General features: G+C 42.5%; 1 protein-coding gene and 2 long non-coding RNA genes across 6 annotated transcripts in view; all 3 read left to right on the top strand.

Moving 5' to 3' along the window:
* Positions 1-26,368, top strand: part of LOC139578934 (SLAM family member 5-like) — a 209,514-nt gene that overhangs the window by 167,780 nt on the left and 15,366 nt on the right. The window lies entirely within an intron of this gene.
* On the top strand, positions 1,791-12,258 carry LOC139578943 (uncharacterized). 2 transcript variants are annotated; one of them, XR_011675651.1, is made up of 3 exons: positions 1,930-2,686; positions 10,039-10,371; positions 11,558-12,258. It is a non-coding gene; the product is annotated as an uncharacterized lncRNA (long non-coding RNA). The 2 variants fall into 2 exon arrangements; XR_011675650.1 differs by lacking the exon at positions 11,558-12,258 and having other exon boundaries at positions 1,791-2,686; positions 10,039-10,999.
* LOC139578924 (uncharacterized) lies at positions 16,114-20,881 on the top strand. Its single transcript, XR_011675646.1, has 2 exons — positions 16,114-16,903; positions 18,680-20,881. It is a non-coding gene; the product is annotated as an uncharacterized lncRNA (long non-coding RNA).

Raw genomic sequence — 26,368 nt, 5'->3', positions numbered from 1 at the left:
AGTACTTTATTGACGTTTCTTTGTCAGCGATTACAGCCTTGAGTCTTCTTGGGTATGATGCTTCAAGCTTGGCACACTTGTGTTTGGGGAGTTTCTCCCATTCTTCTCTGCAGATCCTGTCAAGTTCTGTCAGGTTGGATGGGGAGTGTCGCTGCACAGCTATAAAACCAACACTCACCATATACAGTTAGAGAGAATCTCTGAGATGATTTGTGTGTATTGAAAATGTCTAGCTGATAAACTCCAGAGTTGTTGAGGGTGAGATTTCTGATGGTGAGAGATCCAGTTTGTCTGTCCAGCTGCAGTCTGTCTGGGAATCTTCCTTTGAATTCTGTGATGTTCTCTCCTCTGATGACCTGACTCTCAACTATTGAGGTGTTTGGAATGACTGGACCAAAGAACCAAAATATCTTATCAACATGTAGTCCAGTTAGTCCAGTGTGTAGAGTGACAGACTGCCTCTCTCTCTGTGTCAATGTATTTACTTCAGCATTCACAGCTCCCGACTGCTCCCAAAAATAATCTATTAGATATTTATTTGATATTCAGATTAGTTTCAGTTAGTTTTCAGATCCACTTGACTAGTTTTTATTTAGTTTAAGTTTTATAGAAACACTTCTTTGTTAGTATATTATTTAGTTTCAGTTTTAGTGTTAGGGAAAGAAAGACGTGCATTTATGTGTTGTATAGTTTTTGGGGATGTCACTTCTTGCCTTTGTGGGGCAGTAATGCAAAATGTGATGGGTCAGGTCATAGGTTAGGTTAACTTTAAAGGTAGACTCAGCCAGATGAAGTACACGCACAAAGTGAACTGTAGTAGTGGGTAAATTTCCACAGCAACCAGGGTCTTGTTTCTCAAAGGCATCTTAAGTTCTTCGTTGGAACCTTAGTAGGAGCGTCGTTAAATATGGTGCGCCTCGCTACACCTAGGTCTCAGGGGAGAACTGCAAGCAAAACATACAGTCTCCTGATCTTGCTGGTCTCCTGATCTCCTGGCCTCCGAACCCGAAAGAAAGTCACAAGGACAACAAATCCTCAGCACCGCAATACTGGCAATCCTGGCTCTTACCAAGTGAGCCCTTCCTGGAACGTGCAGAAAAAAAGGAAGAAGTGGAAGAAGTGCAGCGGCTGCTATTTACCAGGTGCGTATTTTTAAAAAGGTTTTTAATGCCTTTAGGGGGTTGTGAAGGAGTGAGGTAGGGGGAGGTGCATCTGCAACGGCCGAAAGTCAGACACTAATGTAGTTTTCCAACCACAAACCTCAACTCAACGTGGCAGGTTGCCATTGTTTATAAATACCTTTTTCTGGGGGGGGGACTGGCACCGCGGTCTAAGGCGTCACTACAGACCCGGGTTCGATCCCGACTGATCGGGATTCCCTTAAGGCGGCGTACAATTGTCCCAGTGTTATCCGTTTAGGGGAGGGTTTGGCTGGAGTAGGTCGTCATTGTAAATAAGAATTTGTTCTTAACTGACTTGCCTAGTTAAATAAAGGTTAAATAATAAAATAAAAGGTTTTCTTTCAAATCTAAAGCTAAAAGCATAATATAACATGTGTTCATTACTTATTGAGATAGAGCCTCAAATATCACATGTACTGTATCCACTGTACACATAAATTGGCAATTGGTTCAGTCATGTCTTTGGCCACATTCACATGGGTGAAATACAGTGCAAATAAAGTATTTAGACCCATTTACTTTTTCCACATTACAGCCTAATTCTAAAATGGATTAAATCATTTTCCCCCTCATCAATCTACACACATACCCCATAATGACAAAGCAAAAACAGGTTCAGACATTTTTGCAAGTGTATTATAAATTTTAAAAAGTAAATATCACATGTACATAAGTATTCAGACCCTTTACTCAGTACTTTGTTGAAGCACCTTTGGTAGCGATTACAGCCTTGAGTCTTCTTGGGTATGATGCTACAAGCTTGGCACACCTGTATTTGGAGGGTTTCTCCCATTCTTCTCTGCAGATTCTCTCAAGTTCTGTCAGGTTTGATGGGGAGCCACTGCACAGCTATTTTAAGATCTCTTCAGAGATGTTAAATCAGGTTCAAGTCCGGCTCTGGCTGGGCCACTCAAGGACACTTTATTGGAACCATAGTAGGAGCGTCGTTAGACATGGTGCGCCTCGCTACACCTAGGTCTCAGGGGAGAACTGCAAGCGAAACATACAGTCTCCTGATCTTGCGGTGTAGGCACGGTCTCCGAAACCGAAAGCAAGTCACAAGGACAACAAATCCTCAGCGCCACAATACTGGTAGCACCCAGGTTGGTACACTGTCACAAGTAATAAAAACAAGGGCACAACCCAAACGATGGCACAAGCGACACCTAGCGGGGGGACAGCAGAGCACCTTGATGGAGGCTAGCTGGCTTGCTGCTCCAAGCTATTGAATAGATGCCGGTAGCCTATACTTCTGCGCTTATACACTCTAAAATTGAGCTCTTACCAAGCGAGCCTTTCCTGGAACGCGCCGAGAAAAGGAAGGGGAAGTAGTGCAGCGGCTGCTATTTAAACGGGTCATCCACAGCACAACAGTACATAACTCAGCCCGCCTAAAAGATTATTGGAAATACAGCGGCTGTGAAGAGACTCTAAAGTCCCAGCAATAGAGAACTAGAAAATGACAACGCTTCAATATTTGGGAATATCAGTACGTTTCATCATCGGTAAGTAGGCTATTCCTGTAGAAGTTGTACTTTGTGTTGGTTACTGTTGTAATATATAGGCATGTCTTCTCATAATGTATAGGCTAGCCTATTAGACCTACTGTTATTCATTTATACATTTAATTTGTTGTCAATCTATTGTTTAGCCTATAGTCCTTGTCCTTTTTGAACACCATTCCCCACGAGTAAAGTCGCACAAAAAGTATACAGCTCTGGTATCAAAAACTGCCATTTCCTCAGAAAGAGGTTGTGGGTGAGAACATTGCTGTTAGTCTGGTTCAGTCTCTCATCTCTACCGTACCACGACAGAGTCACATCTCTCACACAACACACCACCGAACAGCTCTCACTGCCAGGGGGAAATCGACAGTTATGATACCAGATGACACAGAGGACAAGGAGTGGAATGTAATACCTGAACAGGCTAACCAAACATGGGCTATCAGCAAATTGTAAAAGTCATTCCAAAAATAATTGGTGTCAAATTTGAATGTAGACTAAATTATTCATATAGCCTATGCCTATGACTTAAGCCTTATGGACTTAAAAAAAAAATTAGAAGCAACCGCGACACATGGAGATGGACATGTAGACTATCTTGTGCTGACTGACTACCTCAAATGATAATAATTTAACAGAGAGCGCTTTTGCCCCATGTACTCTATAGCCATCTATTTTCTTTCGTTTTGTATGCACTATTTAGCCTACTAATTTAGGACCAAGGTAAAAACAGTTTCAGGTTGGATATTCGCCAGATATTCGGCTTTCAAACCTCAATAGCTTTCAAACCACTTAGGTCACAGACTCCAAAAAGGTCTCATGATGTTGGAAAAAATGTGCACAACATTGCACAGGTCTTATTTTCACGATTTTGACATTAATTAACTTTCCAAAGCTAATAAACATGTGGAAATGTGAGCAGCATTCCATATTCTGAGTTGAATTAGTTAGGGAGCGCAAACAAAGTACAAACTTTTTTTACATTCTAATTTCAATAGCTCCTTGGTCATGTGACCTACTGACCTCAAACACAGTTCAGAATGTACATTCAGTGGGCCTACACATTGCACACCCTTTAGTTTGTCCATTTTCATCTCACACTTTGTTACATGAATTTTGTACATTTTCTAATTTCAATACCTCCTTGGTCATGTGACCTACTGGACTCAACCAAGGTTCGGAATGTCCATTGACTATCCTATATTGCACACCCTTTAGTTTGTACATTTTCATCTCACACGATTTTACATTAATTTGCCTGCTCTGCCCCGCTGAAAGACCGTGTCACTCACACACCTATTCACTTGGGCCTTCTCCCTGGAGCCTTCCTGACCTCCAGGCAGGCCCCCATTGACCTGGTGACCTGGTGACCTCTGACTCTAGGCCTACACTCCATGCCCGCCTGCCTGCCCTCTCCCTGGGCCTGAGAGTGTATAACTTACTCCCTGGAACTACAGACCTCTAGGCCTTCACACCTACTCTGCCTACCTGGTCAACACCCCTCTCACTGGGCATCATCTATCACCGTGTCCCGGCCGGGGCTCAGCATCTCCATAACCTTGCCCACCAGGTGAACCGGGGCACCCACACTTAAGCACCCCTCCCCAGACACTAAGATGTCTATATTCCCGCTGTCAGGAACCACGTGCAACTGGAAAACCAAAACAGGACATGTGCACCTGGTAACCTGAAACAGGCTCTGTGCACCTGGTGACCCGCCCACTTTTTTTCCGCTCAAGGACCAAGTCCCCATTCCAACCTCCATGGCCTGAGTGCTGCCCATAGCCCCCGAGTCTGGCTGCCACTGCTCGGACTCTGAGTGCCCCCCGCCTTGTATGGAGGCCTACTCGTGCACCTGATGACCCTTTGACTTCCACAGCGAGTCCCAACCTGACTCACAGTCACACCAGAGGATGGGCCTGGTTGGATGGGCGACCATCACCTAGCCCCCTACCTATCCATAGCCCCATGTCAATATCTTATGCCTTCTACCCGCCTTCCTGAGCTCTCTGACACTCTGTGTCTGGCCATTCTGCGTGCACCTGGTAACCCCTAAGTAAAGAATGAGGATGGTGGATGAAGACGCCTTCCATCCCCGACAAAAGCTTGGATCGAGGGCTGACTTACAATAGATCGCAGCGAGTGAGCTGCTCTTCTACATACGAAACCCTGACCCAGAATCAGGTCAACAATGAGTGGTTTAGCACCAGAATCCTCACAAACATGCTGTGCGCATCAGGAGAGGGGCGGCAACTCATCCAGCCGCACCCCAACCCCATCACGAATGGCTCTACTCACCTGCCAAAAGAGGCAGGCTACCCCGGGCCAACCAAAGATCCATGGCGCTACGGTATCATTACATTTAGGGGGGATTCTGACTTAGAGGCGTTCAGTCATAGTTCCACAGATGGTAGCTTCGCACTATTGGATCCTCAGCCAAGCACATATGTACTTGGGTGATTTGAGTGTGAACGAGACAGGTGGATACGCTCCTTTGAATTTCATCAAAGTTGACATTCAGTGATCTGTGCCCGGTGGGAACCTAGGCTTCTTCCGTCCGTTTTATGGGTCCACAGCAAATCAATTGGCAAGGATGGTACTACCCACATCAGATGTAGGCCTCCCTCCCCAGACAAGCTGGAGATACCGCTCCCCACTTCATAGGGCATGAGCCAGATCCATGCAATGCCCTATCACTGCGGGGCCAATGGGTTTAGTCTCCGCCTCGAGTCTAGTGAGCGTAGAGGAGACCTCGCCACCTACAATGTGTGGTATCCCACACTCAGGTAAGCCTAAGGCCTGGTAGTGTCAGCAAATGGTAAGGCACATGCCATCTCCACGACATGCTCCAAGGAGCGTAGGGGAGAGCTCCCACATAGAATGTATAGAGTCCCGCACCCAGGTGGACCTGAGACCTGGCAGTGTCCATAACCACTAAGCACATTCCATCTCCATTTAGTGCTCCACTGTTAGCGGGTCCTGCCGAAGCCAGCGTTCGATTCAAACTTTCGAAATTTAGAGTTAGCTAAGTATACGGGGAACGCGTGTTTAAACGTTTCACCACATCCGCTCTGTGATCAGACTGATGCCAGTAGTACACTTTCATCAGCAGTCTCCCAGGACTTATCTCCCCCCTCCTAGCTAAAGCCAGGGATGTGTTCAAGCCATCATTATTTGATTGGCTTCCTGTCAAGGTCAGTATTCACTTACAAGAGCACCACAGCAAATCATTGAGTCTGGTGGAACCGCCCTCACATTTTCATGCTTGACCGAAATCCCCATATTCCAGGACCGACTGCCGACTGCCGCCTTCCGTTAACGATCAACAGCCGTCACCATCTGCAGGACTCTCTTTGCGTACGGACTAGTACCGAGGTAACTCCCGTTTGGTTTACATCGTTAGTGACACCTGAAAACAGGTGACATACAGGGAGGGATTGGAAGAGCCCTGCTAGAAGGTTACCTCGTTATCTCCCTTACCCCACCTGTACTAACATGCTAGAGACAGTTTGTCTCCTAGCCATTGGCGAGACTCCCTCAAAACAGGTGACACACAGAGTAGAGAATGGAAGAGCCCTCCATGGGCTATGGTACTATATATCCGGAAGTTATGGATCTGACTTTGCCGTCTTCCCTTAACTACATTGTTCTAACATGCCAGAGGCTGTTCACCTTGGAGACCTGCTGTGGATATGGGTACGGCCCGGCACGAGATTTACACACTCTCCCCCGGATTTTCAAAGGCCAGCGAGAGCTCACCAGACGCTGCCGAAACCACAACGCTTTCCAAGGCTTGGGCCCCTTTCTCGGGACGAACCCATTCCAGGGCTCCCTGCCCTTCACAAAGAAAAGAGAACTCTCCCCGGGGCTCCCGCCAGCTTCTCCTGGATCAGTCACGTTACCGCACCGGATGCCTCGCGGCGCCCATCTCTGCCAGTCCGTGGACATTCTGAACCTTGGTTGAGTCCAGTAGGTCACATGACCAAGGAGCGCTGATAATTAAAAACAGAAAAAAATGAATCTAAAACCGCGTGAGATGAAAATGGACAAACTAAAGGGTGTGCAATATAGAAGGATAGTCAGTGGACATTCTGAACCTTGGTTGAGTCCAGTAGGTCACATGACCAAGGAGCTACTGAAATTCAAAAGTTTGAAAAACATTAAATTCATGTAAAATTGTGTGAGATGAAAATGGACAAACAAAAAGGGTGTGCAATATATAAGGCTAGTCAGTGGATATTCTGAAAGTAGTTTGAGGGTTGTACAGTCGTGGCCAAAGTTTTGAGAATGACACAAATAGTAATTTTCACAAAGTCTGCTGCCTCAGTTTGTATGATGTCAATTTGCATATACTCCAGAATGTTATGAAGAGTGATCAGATGAATTGCAATTAATTGCAAAGTCCCTCTTTGCCATGCAAATGAACTGAATCCCCAAAAAACATTTCCACTGCATTTCAGTCCTGCCACAAAAGGACCAGCTGACATCATGCCAGTGATTCTCTCGTTAACACAGGTGTGAGTGTTGATGAGGACAAGGCTGGAGATCACTCTGTCATGCTGATTGAGTTCGAATAACAGACTAGAAGCTTCAAAAGGAATTGGAATCATTGTTGGAATCATTGTTCTTCCTCTGTCAACAATGGTTACCTGCAAGGAAACACGTGCCGTCATCATTGTTTGGCACAAAAAGGGCTTCACAGGCAAGGATATTGCTGCCAGTAAGATTGCACCTAAATCAACCATTTATCGGATCATCAAGAACTTCAAGGAGAGCGGTTAAATTGTTGTGAAGAAGGCTTCAGGGCGCCCAAGAAAGTCCACCAAGCACCAGGACCGTCTCCTAAAGTTGATTCAGCTGCGGGATCGGGGCACAACCAGTACAGAGCTTGCTCAGGAATGGCAGCAGGCAAGTGTGAGTGCATCTGCACGCACAGTGAGGCGAAGACTTTTGGAGGATGGCCTGGTGTCAAGAAGGGCAGCAAAGAAGCCACTTCTCTCCAGGAAAATCATCAGGGACAGACTGATATTCTCAAATCAAAGTTTATTTGTCACGTGCGCTGAAAACAACAGGTATAGATAGACCTTTCAGTGAAATGCTTACTTACAGGCTCTAACCAATAGTTCAAAAAAAAGTATTACGTGAACAATAGGTAGGTAAAGAGATAAAACAACAGTAAAAAGACAGGCTATATACAGTAGCGAGGCTATAAAAGTAGCGAGGCTACATACAGACACCGGTTAGTCAGGCTGATTGAGGTAGTATGTACATGTAGATATGGTTAAAGTGACTATGCATATATGATTAACAGAGAGTAGCAGTAGCATAAAAGAGGGGTTGGCGGGTGGTGGGTGGGACACAATGCAGATAGCCCGGTTAGCCAATGTGGGGGAGCACTATTTGGTCGGCCCAATTGAGGTAGTATGTACATGAATGTATAGTTAAAGTGACTATGCATATATGATAAACAGAGAGTAGCAGCAGCGTAAAAAGAGGGGTTTGGGGGGGGGCACACAATGCAAATAGTCCTAGACTTGGCAGTCCGGTACCGCTTTCCATGCTGTAGTGGAGAGAACAGTCTATGATTGGGTGGCTGGGGTCTTTGACAATTGTGATGTACTGGGCCGTACACACTACCCTCTGTAGTGCCTTGCGGTCAGAGGCCGAGCAATTGCTATGACAGGCAGTGATGCAACCCGTCAGGATGCTCTCGATGTTGCAGCTGTAGAAGCTTTTGAGGATCTCAGGACCCATGCCAAATCTTTTTAGTTTCCTAAGGGGTAATAGGCTTGGTCGTGCCCTCTTCACAACTGTCTTGGTGTGTTTGGACCATTCTAGTTTGTTGTTGATGTGGACACCAAGGAACTTGAAGCTCTCAACCTGCTCCACTACAGCCCCATCGATGAGAATGGGGGCATGCTCGGTCCTCCTTTTCTTGTAGTCCACAATAATCTCCTTTGTCTTGCTTACGTTGAGGGATAGGTTGTTGTTCTGGCACCACCCGGCCAGATCCCTGACTTCCTCCCTACAGGCTGTCTCGTCATTGTCGATGATCAGGCCTACCACTCTTGTGTCGTCTGCAAACTTAATGATGGTGTTGGAGTCATGCCTGGCCATGTAGTCGTGGGTGAACAGGGAGTACAGGAGGGGACTGAGCACGCACCCCTGGGGAGCTCCAGTGTTGAGGATCAGCGTGGCAGATGTGTTTCTACCTACCCTCACCACCTGTGGGCGGCCCGTCAGGAAGTCCAGGCTTAAGAGTGCTTTTATTGATGCTCCTAGAAAGATATTATCACTTATGGCTACAAATATTGAGGTGGCTTATTCTAATGCACATCATCTAATATATTGAGACAAATTACAGACAACCTACAAGTATCAAAATATAACTCAATTGATTGAACATGAAATGCATTTGAATATTATTCTCCCACTATATTTATATTTTAATGCAGTCATCTCGGTTTTAATTTGAAGCATATTTTTATACATCGCTGGTTTGCAAAGACAGTGGCTTTATTTGTAGTCGACTTTGAAGTTATCAGCGTTAGATTACGAGCGTTTTCAAGTGCAATATTAATAAAGATTGCTTTGGGAAACAGCTCGGAGATTTAAAGATGTTCTTATGAAGGTTCTATAAATGAAATGTTTTGGGCTTTTGGGAAACCGGGACCAGGTTGTGGCAATTGACCCACAACTACAGTTTACTTTGTGCATCTACGTCATCTCGCTGAGTCTACCATTGAACCTAACCATCACCTTATTATGCATTATGCCGATTTCAAAACTACAGGGAACTCGGAACTCAGTGCGTTTAACACAACTAGGAACTCGGAAGAAAACAAGCTCCTACAGGGAAAAATCGTTTTGATTTGTTCCAACTCGGAATTCCAACTCGGGCCTCTTTCTAGACCTCCAACTTTCCTACCTGAAGTTCATGATTTTTTTTCATTTATATTGAAAACATACAAAATACTTGCAGTGAAGCCGCTCAACAACTACATCACGTCATGATTTTCCCAGTTGTCTTGAACGCACCATTACCGCCCCACAGCTGCATGAAGTGACGTTCCCCAAAACACTAAAACATAAATGGCTCCTAGCCTCCCACAAATAGGCAACTTTCTGTCCCTAACACTAAAACAAATAACAATAAAAATGAAAATACATGTTTTTATAAAACTTAAACTAAATAAAAACAAATAAAGTGGATCTGAAAACAAACTTAAGCTAAACTGAATTTCAAATTGAAAATTCAAACAAAACAATAATAACCTTGACACACACACAGAAACAGTATGATTTGTGCCCTTTGTCTTTGTTACTGAACAACTCATATTCATTGATTCCAGATCTGTTGGGAGCTGTGAATGCTGAAGTGAATATATTGACACAGAGAGAGAGGCAGTTTGTCACTCTACACACTGGACTAACTGGACTACAGGCTGATAAGATATTTTGGTTCTTTGGTCCAATCATTCCAAACACCTCAATAGTTGAGAGTCAGTTCATCAGAGGAGAGAACATCACAGAATTCAAATGAAGATTCCCAGACAGACTGCAGCTGGACAGACAAACTGGATCTCTCACCATCAGAAATCTCACCCTCAACAACTCTGGAGTTTATCAGATAGACATTTTCAATACACACAAAACATCTCAGAGATTCTCTCTAACTGTCTATGGTGAGTGTTGGTTTTATATATAACAGTGTTTCAAGTGGGACACAATGCCCAAGAGTATTGTGGCATGTATTGTAAAACAGAAGCCTACAGTAGAAGGTATTGATGTAGTATACTGTATACCATTTCTGCCCCAAGCAACATTACACAATATCAACTTTTCTATGTGACTTGTTACTGTAACTGCTACATTATCATCAGCTTACAGTGTATCAATTATGATATTTACAACCCAATTGTAGCGATTGTTATAAATAGGCCTAACCCGACATTGAGAATTGAAACCGTTTATGATAATCACATGTATGTTCTTGTAATAATGTGGGGTTAGTCATGTTATCCGATGTCTTGTTTTTTGATCACCTGTCAAATAAAATAAACCATGTTCAGAGTTTGTGGTCGAACGCAGACAATTGGTTTGTGCGCGCAAAACCTATTTTTGTTCGTTGCTTGGTAGCCTAAAATGCTCTGTCTAATCATGTATTTAGCCTAGGCCTACTTATCGAAACTTACAACTGCAATGTGATCATATATAACAATTAAAACGTGAAAGTATATCAAAACGAATATTTAACGATTACCTTGTTTATTGTCCATTTCCTGGTACGAGTTTTGACTGTCAAACAGTGGGTGCGTTCGAGCTCATAGTTTATTCAGTGTAGCCTACGGGTATAATGGAAGTAGCTTATGCCAGAGGAGGCAGGAGCTATATGATATTTTGGGGGGGGTGTCATCCTGTTTGTTATTTTTGTTTGTATGTAGTGTTCAGTCACCGGCATAATTCTTCACTTTCTAAATTAAAAGCCTCACTCTGGTAAGAAAAAACAGATCCACATTGTTGCCTCCTCAATGTAAAATCCTACCACTGTGTCAACGTCACACCAAGTATTGCATTGTGACAAGCAAATACTTTGAATATGAATGCAAATTGAAAGGGTGATTTGGTGCAGTGAACAAGTGACTGTTTGTTGCACTCAGTCAATTGAGAATGTGCTCAGTTTTGAAATGAGCAGTTTTGATCTGTTTAGATTTGTGCTTAGAGTTGTGAAAATTTACCACATACTTGTGAAAATTGCACCAAAGTGCTCACCACACTTTTGTTACTAGTGAGAGTTGTACTCCTACCCAGAAGACCAATATTAATGACATAAATCTGTGTTAAATCATTGTTTTAATTTTAAAATCCCAGCTCTAGTACCACTTCCTCAAGTCAGAAAAATCCCTGAAGGTGATTTTCTGGACAGTTCATCAGAGAAGGGGAGCTGTTCAGTGGTGTGTTCTGTGGAGAACCGGAGAGACATGACCCTGTCCTGGTACAGAGGAGAGAAGAGACTCAACCAGACCAGCAGCCCTGACCTCTCCACCAACCTGGCTCTCCCTCTGGAGATAAAGCTACAGGACAAAGATATCTACAGCTGTGCGGCTGCCAACCCAGTCAGCAACCAGACAACCAAACTCAACATTGAAACGCTCTGCCTTCAATTTGTAGGTATGTCATTAATGGTAATGTGCAACATTTTCTTTGTTATTGGACTGGTTCATTAGTTTACTTGGATCCCCATTCACTGCTATTCTTCCAGCACTGAGGGTTAGACACCATATAAAACAATAATATTATATTATACTAATACCGTAATAAATATTAGTATTTATTACGGTATTAGAAGCCTCCAACTGGACTCGCCACATCATTTCAATGTGGACATTTGGGTAATATTTGGTTGAGACATTGTTCAATGAGATTTCCACCTTTAGTCACCCACTCAAAAAGACAGATGTTGGATGAATTCCGAATATGTTCTATGCTTTCAACTATCTAAAAGCACAACCAAATTCCAATGGAAAAACAATGTCAGATTTTTGGTTAAGTTGTCATCTAAATGTGTTCTCATCGCACTTTCAACCTTAAAACTGCAACAAAGTCAAAATCGGAATACAATGTCAGATATGTTATATTTATACAACAACTAAATGTATTATCACTGTGCTTCATCTAATAGCACAACCAATTGACCTAGAATGCAGTTTAGATTACATGATTACTATTACTATGATCTGTGGTTTAAAAATGCTTCTGTGAAAACACCGTGCTCCTCACTTCACAGCGATTCCAACACAATCTCCTGTTGCGAGATTGTGTTGCATTTTGCAACACAATCTCACGTTCAATGCTCACATTCAATTCGTGGATATATGTACATAACGCATTTCAGCAAATTTCGTGCGTTTTTGTGTGGCTTAATTCGTGAGAAAAGACACGAATTTATGTGATACTTAATTCGTGCGAAAAGACACAAATTTAACCAGTAGGTTACACACAAGCCTTTGCAACAACCATAGACGCGATAGACTATTGTTCTTCTGTATGCCTAATTCAACGTTAAGAATATACATAAATGGTGTCTTTGTTTAACACTGTTTTAAAAGGTGTAGTTGTATGCTTATATGTAGTGTTTTAAACTTGCTGAACCGAATTTGTGAGAAAAGACACATTTACATGCGAATTAATTCGTGGGGAAAATTGCTTAATTAATGCCAATGCTGTTTTCTATGCATGATTTCGCTTAATACTTTGGGATACTGGTGCACTTGTAATCAGAAAGGTTTTTTGTCATGTAGGCAACCATACACGATTTTCTTCATAACACATTTCATATTTTGTGGAGCCTAAATTACACCATTTTCTTCATAATGCATGTATTACATGTTAATGTAAAATAATGAATTATGTTGGCTTACACTTATGGCCTTTCCAAGGCCTTTCCATACCTTCAGGGAACATTTTAGCACTCCGCATATGGTTAGTGAGAAACGCCACATTGCAAATGTAAGGTCCCTTACTAGACGTCCTGCAACGTTTCTAAAATTCGCGGACGGCGTCGGGCCGTGCGCGGGGGAGAGATCTTTCAGGAAGTCATCAAACTAAATCTCTCGGACGTTCGGTTTCCGTTTTATAAAAATAACACATTTTGGTCATTTTTCCGCAGTCTAGGAAATTCCCACCAGAGGGAAAATAAATAAAATTGCAAATGCACAAGCACATTGCAAATGCATGTGGCCTTTTCTCCTAAACGGAAAATATTTCGAAGACGTAATGGACAGTTGGCCCCGAACAAGATGGCGTCGAGGCCTCAGCGCTTTTTGAGTTATGGCCATTTTTCTGGGATTAAAGGTCAAAAACGTAAAGTAGGGTGCTAATTTGACCGCTTCACGTCAAAGTACATAAGCATACGGTGTCAGGAAAAAATTATGAGTACTACGGACATGTCATGTCAATCATGTTATATACTTAGACAGCTGTAACGCGTTCAACCAGTTAGCAAGTCAGAAATATCAGTTTCCTAGTACCGACAAGCACTTGAATGCTGTATTGTGCTGGCTTCACATTGTCATGGGAAAATGGGAATGTGTAACTACGACATGATTGTGTTCAAGTGCTTTTGAAGTCGGAATAATTCTTAAACCAATAAGATTGACACCATCATTTTCTCATTTCCCACTTGTAATTCCTATTTGGAGGTTCATTCAAGTGAAACTTCCCAATCAGAACCAAGAATATCCGAGAACTCCGATAGCACCTGAACGAGGCATCGGTATTTGTAATAGACAACAGTAGGGTCCTGGTCGCGGCGTGTCCAGCACTCATACCCATTCACGACCACCGCAGAGTGAGTCAGTAGCCCACTATGTGTCCGTGCAGTCGACTAGTATAATTATTGTTTGTGAAGTAAGTATGGTGATTATTATTAAGGTTCTGGTCGTCTGAGATACCAACAGGCTATACAACAAACAATATAACTATAGAATTAAGAAACCAAGGGAAATAAAGTAATAATTAAATACATGCAAAAATAACAAACAATTGTTTGGTTGCTTTAAACTAAGTCATGTCTACACAATAATATTTTTCAAGGAGCGGTTCCAATGTTTAGTCTACATCCAATGTTTAGCCTACATGCATAGCCTACATTTGTCTTTAGATTTATTTTATGGGTGACTTTTCCATTAAATACGTTTCTTTCAATCTACCACTCCACTCTTCCGTAGTATGAATTTCCTCATTTAACCAATGGTCTTCGATACATTTATTTTCTGCAGACAAGAGGATATTCAACAGGTATGCAGTTTGAAACCGTTCAGAGATTACTCCAAGTAATGGCACTCTTTGGGTTCTTTGCCAGGGGACATTTAAATACATTATCAATGGCAAATACTGTTTTCTATGCTTGATTTCACTTAATATTTTTGGGTGTTGTTGCAGTCAGAAATCATATGTTGGCTGATCAAAACCCTTGCAAGGTGATGTTGCTTTCTCTCCAAATCGTACGAGAAAATAACGGAAAACTGACCCAAGATCAGTCAGGCAACTTCAACCCAATGTAATGCGGAGCGCGTTCCAGCTCGTCAACACAATCGGCTGCAGGGGAGGTTACTTTCTGCGTTCGGTTTATTTATGAATATAAAATTAAATGAATCTAAGTAACGTATATTCTTATTCTGTGCAGAATCTGTGTATTTTGACCTACAACACAAATGCGCATCATGACTTCAACAAAGAAGGCAACTTGGAACGTACCCGATCTGTCACGGTTTTCTAAAATAGAACCCAGAAGCAGACCAGGACAAGGAGAGTAGGACGAAGGTGAGTATTTATTTACAAGTTTAAACGTAGAGGCAGAAAGATCCAGGTGGCGGAGCGGGCAGCGGAGGTGAGTTGATGGGAGTGAATAGGCAGATCCAAGGGAGTAACAGAAGCCACCGACGACCAGGCAGGGATGGGGTAAGTATTCCGGGTGAATGACTGTAGACAGAACAAACGGAGGTAAGTTCAAGGCAGGCAAGACGTACAAAACAACAAAACAAACTCTATCAAACTGGCGGCTGATACGCTGGCACAACATACTGTTCATGGCTAACGATCCGGCAGGGAATGGATGTCAGGTCAGAGCTTATGAAGTGGAGGGGTGATGATCAGGACCAGGTGTGCAGATAGCTGATGGGATACAGGTGCGGGTAATCAGAGATCTCCCAACTAGCTACGTCGCCCGGCAACCAGACAGGGTGCGTTCCAGGACACCGGAAAAACACTCCAGGACAGAACACAGGCAAAAACAGACTCAGGAAGCGGGATTCGTGACACGATCCTCCCATGCGATCCTCCTCTTTCCCGGTAAGTGAAGTATGCAATAAAACAATGTGGTTGTAATCGCTAGTATGTAATGTTATGGAGATTGATTCATAGCAGTTTAGACACTTCTCAAACCAGTATGCATTTTCACTAATCTGTCAACGTTTTCAATTAAAATCTCAGCTATAGGCCTACTCAAAAGTTTCAGCTAGCTAGAGCTAGGCTACAGTCTATGGAGTTTTATGGTGGGCGCATGGTTTTGTTCTGGGCAACATCTACACACCTGATTAAACTAGTTTAAGTGGTTAATTACTTTAATCCACATTTGTCAAACTCCTACCATGGGAGGTCCGAGTGTCTGCGGGTTTGGGTTTTTGCTCCACCCTTGATTGGTAAATGAAGGTCACAAATTACTAAGGAACTCACCTGGTTAGGTTGTTTAGGTGATAATTTAAATTAAAAACCCGCAGACACTCGGCACTCTGTGGAATGAGTTTGACGCCCCTGCCTAATAGAGCTAGTGTCACGAATCCCACCAAAGATGGTCCCTCTTCCTGTTCGGGCGGCGCTCGGGGGTCGTCGTCGCCGGCCTACTAGCTGCCACAGATCCCCTTTTCTGTTTCAGTTAGTTTTGTCAGATTAGTATCACCTGTTTATTGTTTGGGTTTTGTTTTGGGCTATTTAAACCCGGTATGCCCGCCTGCTTTTGTGCGGGCTTGTTTTTCTGTTCATGTGTGTGGATTCCTTTTTTCCGGACGGTTTTGTCCTGTTTTTTGGACGTGGTTATTTTTGCGCCCTTGTGTTTGGCGTGAACCTTACTCTGTTCCTGGAAATAAACAGCTAGTTCAGCTTGTCTTTGCAAAGCCTTTCTAAATACAGTTTTAGATCTTGTGGAGTAAACAATTGTGAACAATGGATGAATTGGGACAACAAGACAGCAATGCTCCCATCCACAGAGAATATGTTTCTATCCAATGGTCATCTTATTATCCATCCTTCACATTCTTTACATTTTCGTACACCACCTGTAGTTTTTGTGATGTAATCCACTTAGAAATTAAGTACATCTTAATGCCCAGTTAAACATGTTTATTAAAATAAGTATCCTACATATACAACGGTGAAATACAATTCTAAACTTGTGTTCTGTTTACCTTGCAGGTCCAAATGAAGACCCTTCACACCTACCACCTTTCTATTCAGACCACTCAGACCTATGGCTGAAACCTTTAGTCTTTCTCTTTCTTTCTTTCAGTTGTAAAACATCAATAGGAGTAGCGTCAATTAAGTGCACAAGGTGCTAAAGGTCAAGTTAGAGGCCCAAAAATGAAGGCTACAGATGAATGGGCAAATGAGACAACGAAACATGGAAGATATGCAACCTTAGTTAATGCCGCAAACAAGCTGGTAAGCTTTATTATGTTTTCCTCCAAAAATACTTATTTGTTGTTGTCTCATTATGTAATTATTTATTTGTTGTGTTTCTGAAAGTTATTTTGTCATGAATGACTCCAGGTACATAGGTTCCACAAGTTATGAGTGTACCCCCTGCGACACCATTTTGTAGTCAACTGCACTGTGTCCTCACAGAGGTATGATGAATCAGACCTCAATGGCAGCAATCCAAAGGTTGTATGAGGCAATTGTGAAAGGTATATGGACAGAAATATGTATGTTTGTCTACCTTAAGACCCTATCCCTCAACCACCACATCCGTCAGACTAAAAAACAAATTATTCCACTTAGGCAAATTAGCCACAGTCCGCCCCTCTCTCTCCTGTCCTGCTGGTCAAAACTCTCATCTATGCTTTCATCTTCTCCCGAATACACTATTTCAACGCACTCCTCCCCAGCACTAACACAAACTCCCTCGATAAGCACCAAAGGGTTCAAAACTCAGCAGCCCATCTTCTAACCCACTCTAAATCCCTGCAGCATATCACCCCCATCCTCTGTGAACTCCACTGGCTCCCTTTCTCCCACCGCATTAATTACCTGACCTAAAAAGCTCTCCCCCACCTTCTTACCTACCTCTCTGACCTTCTTTTCTCCTACCAGCCCTCATGCTCTCTCCGCTCAACCACAGTTGGCCACCTTGTCATCCCCAGGTCCAAGCTCCAGAGTTTCAGTTACAGGGTTGCTCCTAGGCTGGAACTCCCTCCCTCCAGCCGTCTGTGACTCTGAGTCATCATCATCTTTCAGTCCCGCGTAAAAACCCACCTCCTTCACCATGGCCTCCCCTTACCTCCCCCTCCACCATTCCCACACACACCTCTGCTGTTTCACACACACTCACACGCATCACCTGCTCGCTCACTCACCTGCTGTCTCACTCACTTACTCACTCATCACACCCTTTCCTTGAGCCCGTCTTACCTCTATTTAGCCCCGTTTATACCTGGTTCTAACATGCATTATATGTCCTGATCTTGTCCACAGTCTGATTGTGCCCACATTTTCAGACAGGTGTAGACGATTAAAAGAAGCATTGTGATCAGATCTTCCTGATCACGTCTGGAGGTGACAGTGAAACCATTTAAATCATCCTGCCTTCTAAAATCATTGACAGGTGGCACCATTGACTTATGGAATATATATATGTGTCTTAAAATAAATAAGTATTATTTTGAAAGAATATCTGTCAAAGAATTAGCATACAAGGTGGGACCAGTAAATCTGTTCACAGTGCACAGATAAGACTGTGTAGACTCATTTCTAAAAATAATGTATGTATGTTTGATGTATAATTATTGTCATTGTTAATGTAGAGGAGTTAGTTCAGGCAAGCAACATTTCAACACTTTCTTTTCACATATTCTGTGTAGAAGTTTATTTATAAACTGGGTTGTTCCAGCCCTGAACGCGGATTGTCTGAAAGCCTTGGTTTATCAGACCGTATACCATGATATGACAAAACATTTATTTTTACTGCTTTAATTACATTGGTAACCAGTTTATAATCGCAATAAGGCACGTGATATATGTGATATATGGCCAATATACCACGGCTAAGGGCTGTGTCCAGTCACTCCGCATTGCGCCATGCAGAGAACAGCCCTTAGCTGTGGTATATTGGCCATATACCACACCTCCTCGGGCCTTATTGCTTAAATATACATGCTCTTCTCTGCCAATTTGAAACTGTTGTCCACTTGTCTGTTCCATTTCCTTAATATGTTCTAGTTCGCAGTGGCAATCAACACCCATGCCCCCACACTACAACCCTCCAACCCTTCTGTTGCTGCCCAAGAACTGTCTGATACAGTGCCCAGCCGACCAGCTATACCCTCATCCTCAACCAAGTTGAACCCCAGATATCCCCCACCGCCCAGGAGACCAGCTACACCCTCATCCTCAACCAAGTTGAACCCCCAATAATCCCCCCCCACCCAGGAGACCAGCTACACCCCCATCCTCAACCAAGTTGAACCCCCGATATCCCCCACCTCCCAGGAGACCATCTACACCAAAACCCGAAGCAAAGAAGATGGAGAGAAAGGGGATAAAGATGGGGAGAAAGTCCTATCCCCTTCAAAAAACACTCCAACCTGCTGAGCATAACACAGTCAACCCCCTGCCAAGAAGGCCAGCATCCCAGAGTCGCCTCTTCACTGTTGACATTGAGACTGGTGTTTTGCGGGTACTTTTAATGAAGCTGCCAGTTGAGGACTTGTGAGGCGTCTGTTTCTCAAACTAGACACTCTAATGTACTTGTCCTCTTGCTCAGTTGTGCACCGGGACCTCCCACTCTTTCTATTCTGGTTAGAGCCAGTTTGCGCTGTTCTGTGAAGGGAGTAGTACACGGCATTGTATTAGATCTTCAGTCGCTTCGCATTTTCTCGTATGGAGTAGCCTTCATTTACCTTTATTTAACCAGGTAGGCTAGTTGAGAACAAGTGCTCATTTACAACTGCGACCTGGCCAAGATAAAGCAAAGCAGTGAGACACAAACAACAGCAGAGTTACACATGGAATAAACAAGCGTACAGTCAATAACACAATAGAGAAAATAAAGTATATATACAGTGTGTGAAAATGGCGTGAGGAGGCAATAAATAGGCCATAGTAGCAAGTAATTACAATTTAGCAAATTAACACTGGAGTGATAGATGTGCAGATGATGATGTGCAAGTAGAAATACTGGTGTGCAAAAGAGCAGAAAAGTAAAAAAAAAAACAATATGAGGATGAGGTAGGAATATTGGATGGGCTATTTACAGATGCAGCGATCGGTTAGCTGCTCGGATAGCTGATGTTTAAAGTTAGTGAGGGAAATATAAGTCTCCAGCTTCAGCAATTTTTTGCAATTCGTTCCAGTTATTGGCAGCAGAGAACTGGAAGGAAAGGCAGCCAAAGGAGGTGTTGGCTTTGGGGATGACCAGTGAGATATACCTGCTGGAACGCGTGCTACGGGTGGGTGTTGTTATCATGACCAGTGAGCTGAGATAAGGCGGAGCTTTACCTAGCATAGACTTATAGATGACCTGGAGCCAGTGGGTCTGGCAACGAATATGTAGCGAGGGCCAGCCGATTAGAGCAAACAGGTGGATGGTATATGGGGCTTTGGTGATATATGTACTCATGATATACTGTACTTCTGCCAGGTAAGCCTACAAACGTAAGTGCACAGGTCGAGAGAAATGTGAGTGATCGACATGACAGACATTGACACATTCAATACCGCCTTTCAAACTTGTCTGCATCTAGCTGATCTAGTGTAGTCTTTAGTCCAACAGTGGTAAACTAGAGTTTCTATTGGACAAATCCAGGTATATATATCTTAGTTTCGTTCCGTTCCGTTTGCTTCCATTTAAGAATTTTTTTCAACAGAATCGGAGGAATGAATACACAAACCCAGTTCACTTTCATAAAAGCCATATATAAACAGCATGATCCCTTCCCTTTGATCGTTGGATAGTTCCTTTTCCCTTGGCTTGTGAACTTGAGTGCACAACGCATTAGCTGTCTGTGACCAGGCGATCAAACCTGTCCAAGCCAAACCTTCATATCATATTCGCTACACAGCCTACGTTGTTGTCACCATATTAGCTAGCATCAAGTCAACATAGCGTTAGTAAACCCGTTACAATCGTGCAGTACAGTGTACAGTTAGCAAGTAGTTTAGCAGTTGCACCGGCAGGCCCCATGGCAATACCTTTATAAAACCAAAAGTTAACCTTGACTTGGTAGCGTTTCAGTGTTGGATAGCCATAGCTAGCTAGGTAACATAGCTTCACTCTCTAATTGAGCCGGGTGTTTGAATAGGCTAAACTAGCTAGCTGCATTTGCTAGCTGTGAAAGTAAAGAAAAAATTCAAACCATAGCTCTCTCTCTCTCTTGCTTCTCTCTCCTTTTTGAATAAATTAATTTGGTCAAAACTGTTCAATTATTGTCTTTCTCTCTCGTTGAGTCAACTACTCAGCACATTTTATGCAACGCAGTGCTAGCTAGCTGTATCTCATGCTTTCAGTACTAGATTCATTCTCTCATCCTTTGATTGGGAGGACAACATGTCAGTTCATGCATCAAGAGCTCTGATAGGTTGTACGACGTCCTCCGGAAGTTGTCATAGTTACCGTGTAAGTTTATGGAAGGGGGTGAGAACCACAAGCCTCCTAGGTTTTGTATTGAAGTAATTGTACCCAGAGGAGGACAGAAACTAGCTGTCCTCGTGGTGCTACCCTTCAGAGTGCTGTTGAGGCTACTATAGACCTTCATTGCAAAACAGTGGGTTTTCATTAATTATTTGGTGACGTGAATATATTTAGTATAGTTTTATTTAAAAAGGATAACTTTTTTAATGTTTCACTATTTTTATTTTATGAAATTCACTGAGGACGGTTCTCCCCTTCCTCCTCTAAGGAGCCTCCACTGGGAGGTTGACCTGGAAGAATTTAGGATTTTGCACTTGCCTCTTTCATTGGAAATCCTACTTCTTCTTCGGAATTTGGTTGGTGGATCGCATCCAACTTTTAGTTGCATACAGCGCCACCGTACTGGTGTGTGAGGCCATTCACCACCTATCTACATTACATTCTCGATACTGTTGTTTGATACGATAATACAACATTTGGAAAAAGGTCAAGGAAAAATGCCCTGACAACTATTAGCACTCTCTAACAAAAACACCACCCATTCCACTATGTAACCCTATCTCATCCTACTCCAGACCAACGGTCCGAGAGGACATAACACTACCACTCAACACCCCCTGCAGCTGTTCTGCAGTAAATGCTTGCAATCCCAAGTACTTCTCTTCCGCTGCCTCCACAACCTCTATTTTCTGTGACTTTCTATCCACTTCTGCAGTATAATTGACAACCATGGCTATAAATGCTAAAAATTCCACCTTACTGAAGCTCATGTTCTTCCCATCACTCTCTCTTGGTCTCTGTCTACTCACAAGAATCCTCTCAGGATCCCTCACCCTGTACCCATCTTCCACTACCACTCTCTTCACTGCTTTGGCATAATACATTTTGTGTACTTCTCTAACCCTGGCAAACTCAGTCTCCCTTTCTCTCACTGGACACCTCCGATCTCCAGCCCCCACAACTAACAACATACACCTTTCTCCACCGATACCACACATTCCTTCACATTGACAATCCTGGATGTGTGAATAGGTACTGTCCTCATTGAACATTAATTTGTTCATCATGACCCATTACACCATTACAAGCAATCTTCATATAATTGATTAAAATGCCTTCATTTGTCATTTGTATGGCAGGCTCAATGGAAACAAAGATTAAAAACTGATGCTTTTCGGCTGCATGGCCTTCATCAGGGAGTACAAAGATACAATATCCTCTTTTGAACAGCATTTTCCAATCAACCGTGATTTGAAGAGGGATTGGTTACAGAATTCATTGGACAACACCTAGCAAACAATACTATAAATATTACAAGTTGAAATGCTGTAGACATGTTATCAAAATGCAAATTAAGGCTAGAAGCATCAAACCCCCCCCCAAAATTAAAAAATAAATAAAATATGCCTGGGCAAAGTGGTGAGGATAGGAGAGCCATCTATTTTATAGTACACTAGATCACAGCTAACAAGGACCAGAGCAACATAGCTGAGGGAAATAAAGCATTATGTCCACTAGATGACAGCAAAGGGGCCTCTCACAACTCTACAGGAATGGTGAAAAATGTATATCTTCATTTAAACCAGGATACTTAACTTAGTGGCCTGTAGTATGTAAATCCCCAAACTTTCACTTCGGTTTAGCTGTTTAAAACCTCTACAGGATCGGTGGGTCCCCCGTGGGACGGTTGAGCTTACATAGGCTAATGTGATTAGCATGAGGTTGTAAGTAACAAGAACATTTCCCAGGACATATCTGATGTTGGATGAAAACTTAAATTCTTGTTAATCTACCTGCACTGTCCAATTTACAGTAGCTATTACAGTGAAAGAATGCCATGCTATTGTATGTTTCAAGTTATGAACTTGAAAATGTATTAATAAACCAATTAGGCACATTTGGGCAGTCTTGATATAACATTTTGAACAGAAATGCAATGGTTCATTGGATCATTCTAAAACTTTGCACATACACTGCTGCCATCTACTAGCCAAAATCTAAATTGTGTCTTGGCTGGAATAATACATTATGGCCTTTCTCTTGCATTTCAAAGATGATGGTACCGTCCCCTTTTCTAATTGAGGACGGAACATGATCAGTACGTATAGCTTGTTTGAAGGCTGGGTTGCAATGGTGTAAGGACTTGTAGTGCCTTGCCATGGGGTAGTCTTCGTTGCCTACCCATATGGCGTACTTGTGTTCCGCTAAGCGGTCTTGAAGGCGTCTCTATGTCTGTATAGAATACCTTGCACTGTGGACATTCCAATCTGTAGATGAGTGGTTTTACATTTAATAAAATGCTTGTCTTGATACTCCGTTTTGTGTCAACAAAATACTTTTTCTGTGCAATGTTTCTGCAATGGTTACATTGGTTGCATTTAAAAGAGCCCCTGGGTTTGTGGTCTAGCCAAGTGTTTTGAGAGTCACAAGGAAGGTAGCTGTAGACTAGTTTGTCATTTAGGGTAGGACATCTCTTAAAGCTTATGACTGGTGGCTCTGGGAAGACTTTGCATAGTAGTTGTGTATCACTTTGGAAGGCATACATTGTGTGAAAGAATAATAGTCAGTATTTTTGTATTAACCACAATCCTCTAAAACAAGATAAGAAATGCAAGGTGATTAAAACCAAATACTTCTAATGAGTTCAATCATTACATGTTCTCTCTCTTTGGTTATTTTTCTGAAATAGTCTTACATTTTGAGCAATACATTAAGTTGGATTTATTCTTACTTTTTTTCAGAAAATTAAATGAACAAATTATTTAAATGACTTGCATACATTTGTATATATGTATATATATTTTTTTTTTTGATGCTGCCTTTTACATATACTGAAACCCCCAAAAGTTTCAGTATTAAAACACCAATATTTAGGTTGAGTGTTTCAGAGCACTTAATTTCTATGTATTAAAACACTTTTAAGCACTTTACATTCAAACATTGACACCCTCCAAACACCAGATATCAGCTTACTGCCTGCCCTCAAGGATATCTACAGCACCTGGTATCACAGGAACGACAAGAAGATTATCAAGGATCTCCTCCCCCTGAGACACCCTCATCGAGTGGGGTTACGGCCAGGGTTCAGCCAATATTGACGGCGACTCTGGAGCAATTAGGGTTAATTGCCTTGCTATATTTTTACTTTTCGCTTACTGGCCCAATGCTCCAAACCACCTGATGCCCCAATATTACAGTATAGCTCTGTTGGAACTGGAAACATTTCACTGCACCTGTAATAACATCTGCAAAATATGTGTGTGCTACCAATAATATTTGATTAGATTAGATTTTTGACTAGGTGCACTACTTTCTATGGTTTCATTACACAACCATGCTGTTTTGAGACTTTCTACTTTTACAGTGTAGTTTCACACAGCAGCCGTCCCTAATCTTTGCTAAGACTCCCCCGTGGGGAGGAGACAAATAAAACACTTACCATGTTCTCAAAAGGTCAAATTCTATACAATTAACACTACTTTATTTGGCATTAGCCCTACTCTGAATCTCACATTTTAATACTTTCAATTAATTTAGTTTGAACAGGTTTTTGGTGCTTGTCGCCTTGGTCGTGTGGTTGATGATATCAGTCAGAGATGGTGTATTTCTCCCTGCCCCCGTTTTCTATCATCTGTGTTTCTCTGCAGCCCCACCACATCCTGTCTAGCTTAGAGACAGAGACCCTCACTACACGTCTCCATAAAGACAAATAAACATCATTGATCATACCCCTTCTTTCTTAAAATGATCTTATGAGCATTTACTCCAATTAAGATGCTATTGATGAGCTTGTGGTGGTGTACTTAATGAACACATCTCAAACACTAAGACCCCATCTCTCTTACCCTCCTGCCCATCCATGGCAACCACACTTTCCAGCTCTGTCTAATCCTGGCAAATCATAATTACCACACCATTCAGGCACTTTAAAATGTTTTCCAATGGCTAATACATTATTTAATATCTGACTCTCTCTCGCTCTTGTGTCTAGTGTCTCCATCTCAAGTGTATCTCTCTCTCTCAATGTATGTATGTCTGTCTCTCTTTCTCTATCTCTCTCTCCTCTGAAAGTGAGAGGGGCCATATAATGTTAAAATGTCAGCATGCAGCTAGAAAGTCTATTCAGTATACATGGTAAAATCATTACGTCATTTAATTAACAGAAACTTTTATCCAAAGTCATGTGTTCATACATTTTACGTACGGGTGGTCTCGGGAATCAAACCCACTACCCTGGGGTTGCAAGCGCCACACTGTACCAATGAGCTATGGCAGACTATGCTCCCCCGAGTACTAACAGAGGGACACTTTGATAACAGGTCAGAGTTGGAAGCCGTCCTATTGCCTCTGACCACAGAACAACAGGCGTCATTATCTGTTCTGTTCATTTCCCTTTCTGTTCAGTTAAAACTGTTGAGGTTAAAGGTTAGGCACAGGAGTGCTTAATTTGACTAGCTACCTAGCACAGATCTGACTTGCACAGAATTATTGGCCGATATAAGTTTTTGGGAATTATTGTGAAACTGTATGTGGTTATCTTACCTATTTTAGTTGAATACACATATTGTAAGTCACTTGATAAAAGTGTCTGCTAAATGTGGGTGCAGGGGACTGAGAGCATGGTTTGTGGTGACAGCTTTCTTACTTGAGAAAAGCTGTGCGGAGAATGAAAGCGACTGACCCATATAGGCTACTGACAACAGAGAGAACAAATAAGCGATAACCACACGCTAACATAGATGGCAATAGAGAAGCGTACATGCACACACACGCACGCTAACACACGTACACAGACAATATGGGGGGGTTGTGGGGGTTGATGGAATCCATGTAAGTTGACACGTTCATTTTGATACATGTATTTGTTTAGTTTTACTTGAGCTAAAGCAACCACAAGGCTTCCACTCTCTCTCCGTTTGTGGGTGTTGTTTTGAGACTAACATCAGGGCCTTATTCAAAGACCCGTGCAGAGTGATGTACAGAAGAGGTGTCTGTACAGTATGTTCTATACAACACATTTCTATCAGGACCACACCATGCTCATAGAAAGAGACATGCTACTCTGATCTGATAGAGGCAACATGTGTAATACCTTTCTAAGACAGTATTGAAAAGATGTAGCAGCTGCACCTTTTTATAGCATTTTCTTTTGAACTGCATTTATTAGTCTTGAAACATGAACTATCATTTACCATTCTCTCTAACGGACATTAACACTCAGTAACCTTCATTGTAAATGTACCTAATACTCCTTCAGTAACCTTCATTGTAAATGTACC

The sequence above is a fragment of the Salvelinus alpinus genome, chromosome 6 (assembly GCF_045679555.1).
Source record: "Salvelinus alpinus chromosome 6, SLU_Salpinus.1, whole genome shotgun sequence".
Taxonomy (NCBI): domain Eukaryota; kingdom Metazoa; phylum Chordata; class Actinopteri; order Salmoniformes; family Salmonidae; genus Salvelinus; species Salvelinus alpinus.
The sequence above is the reverse complement of the archived record's forward strand: the minus strand, read 5'-3'. Positions and strand labels throughout refer to the sequence as shown.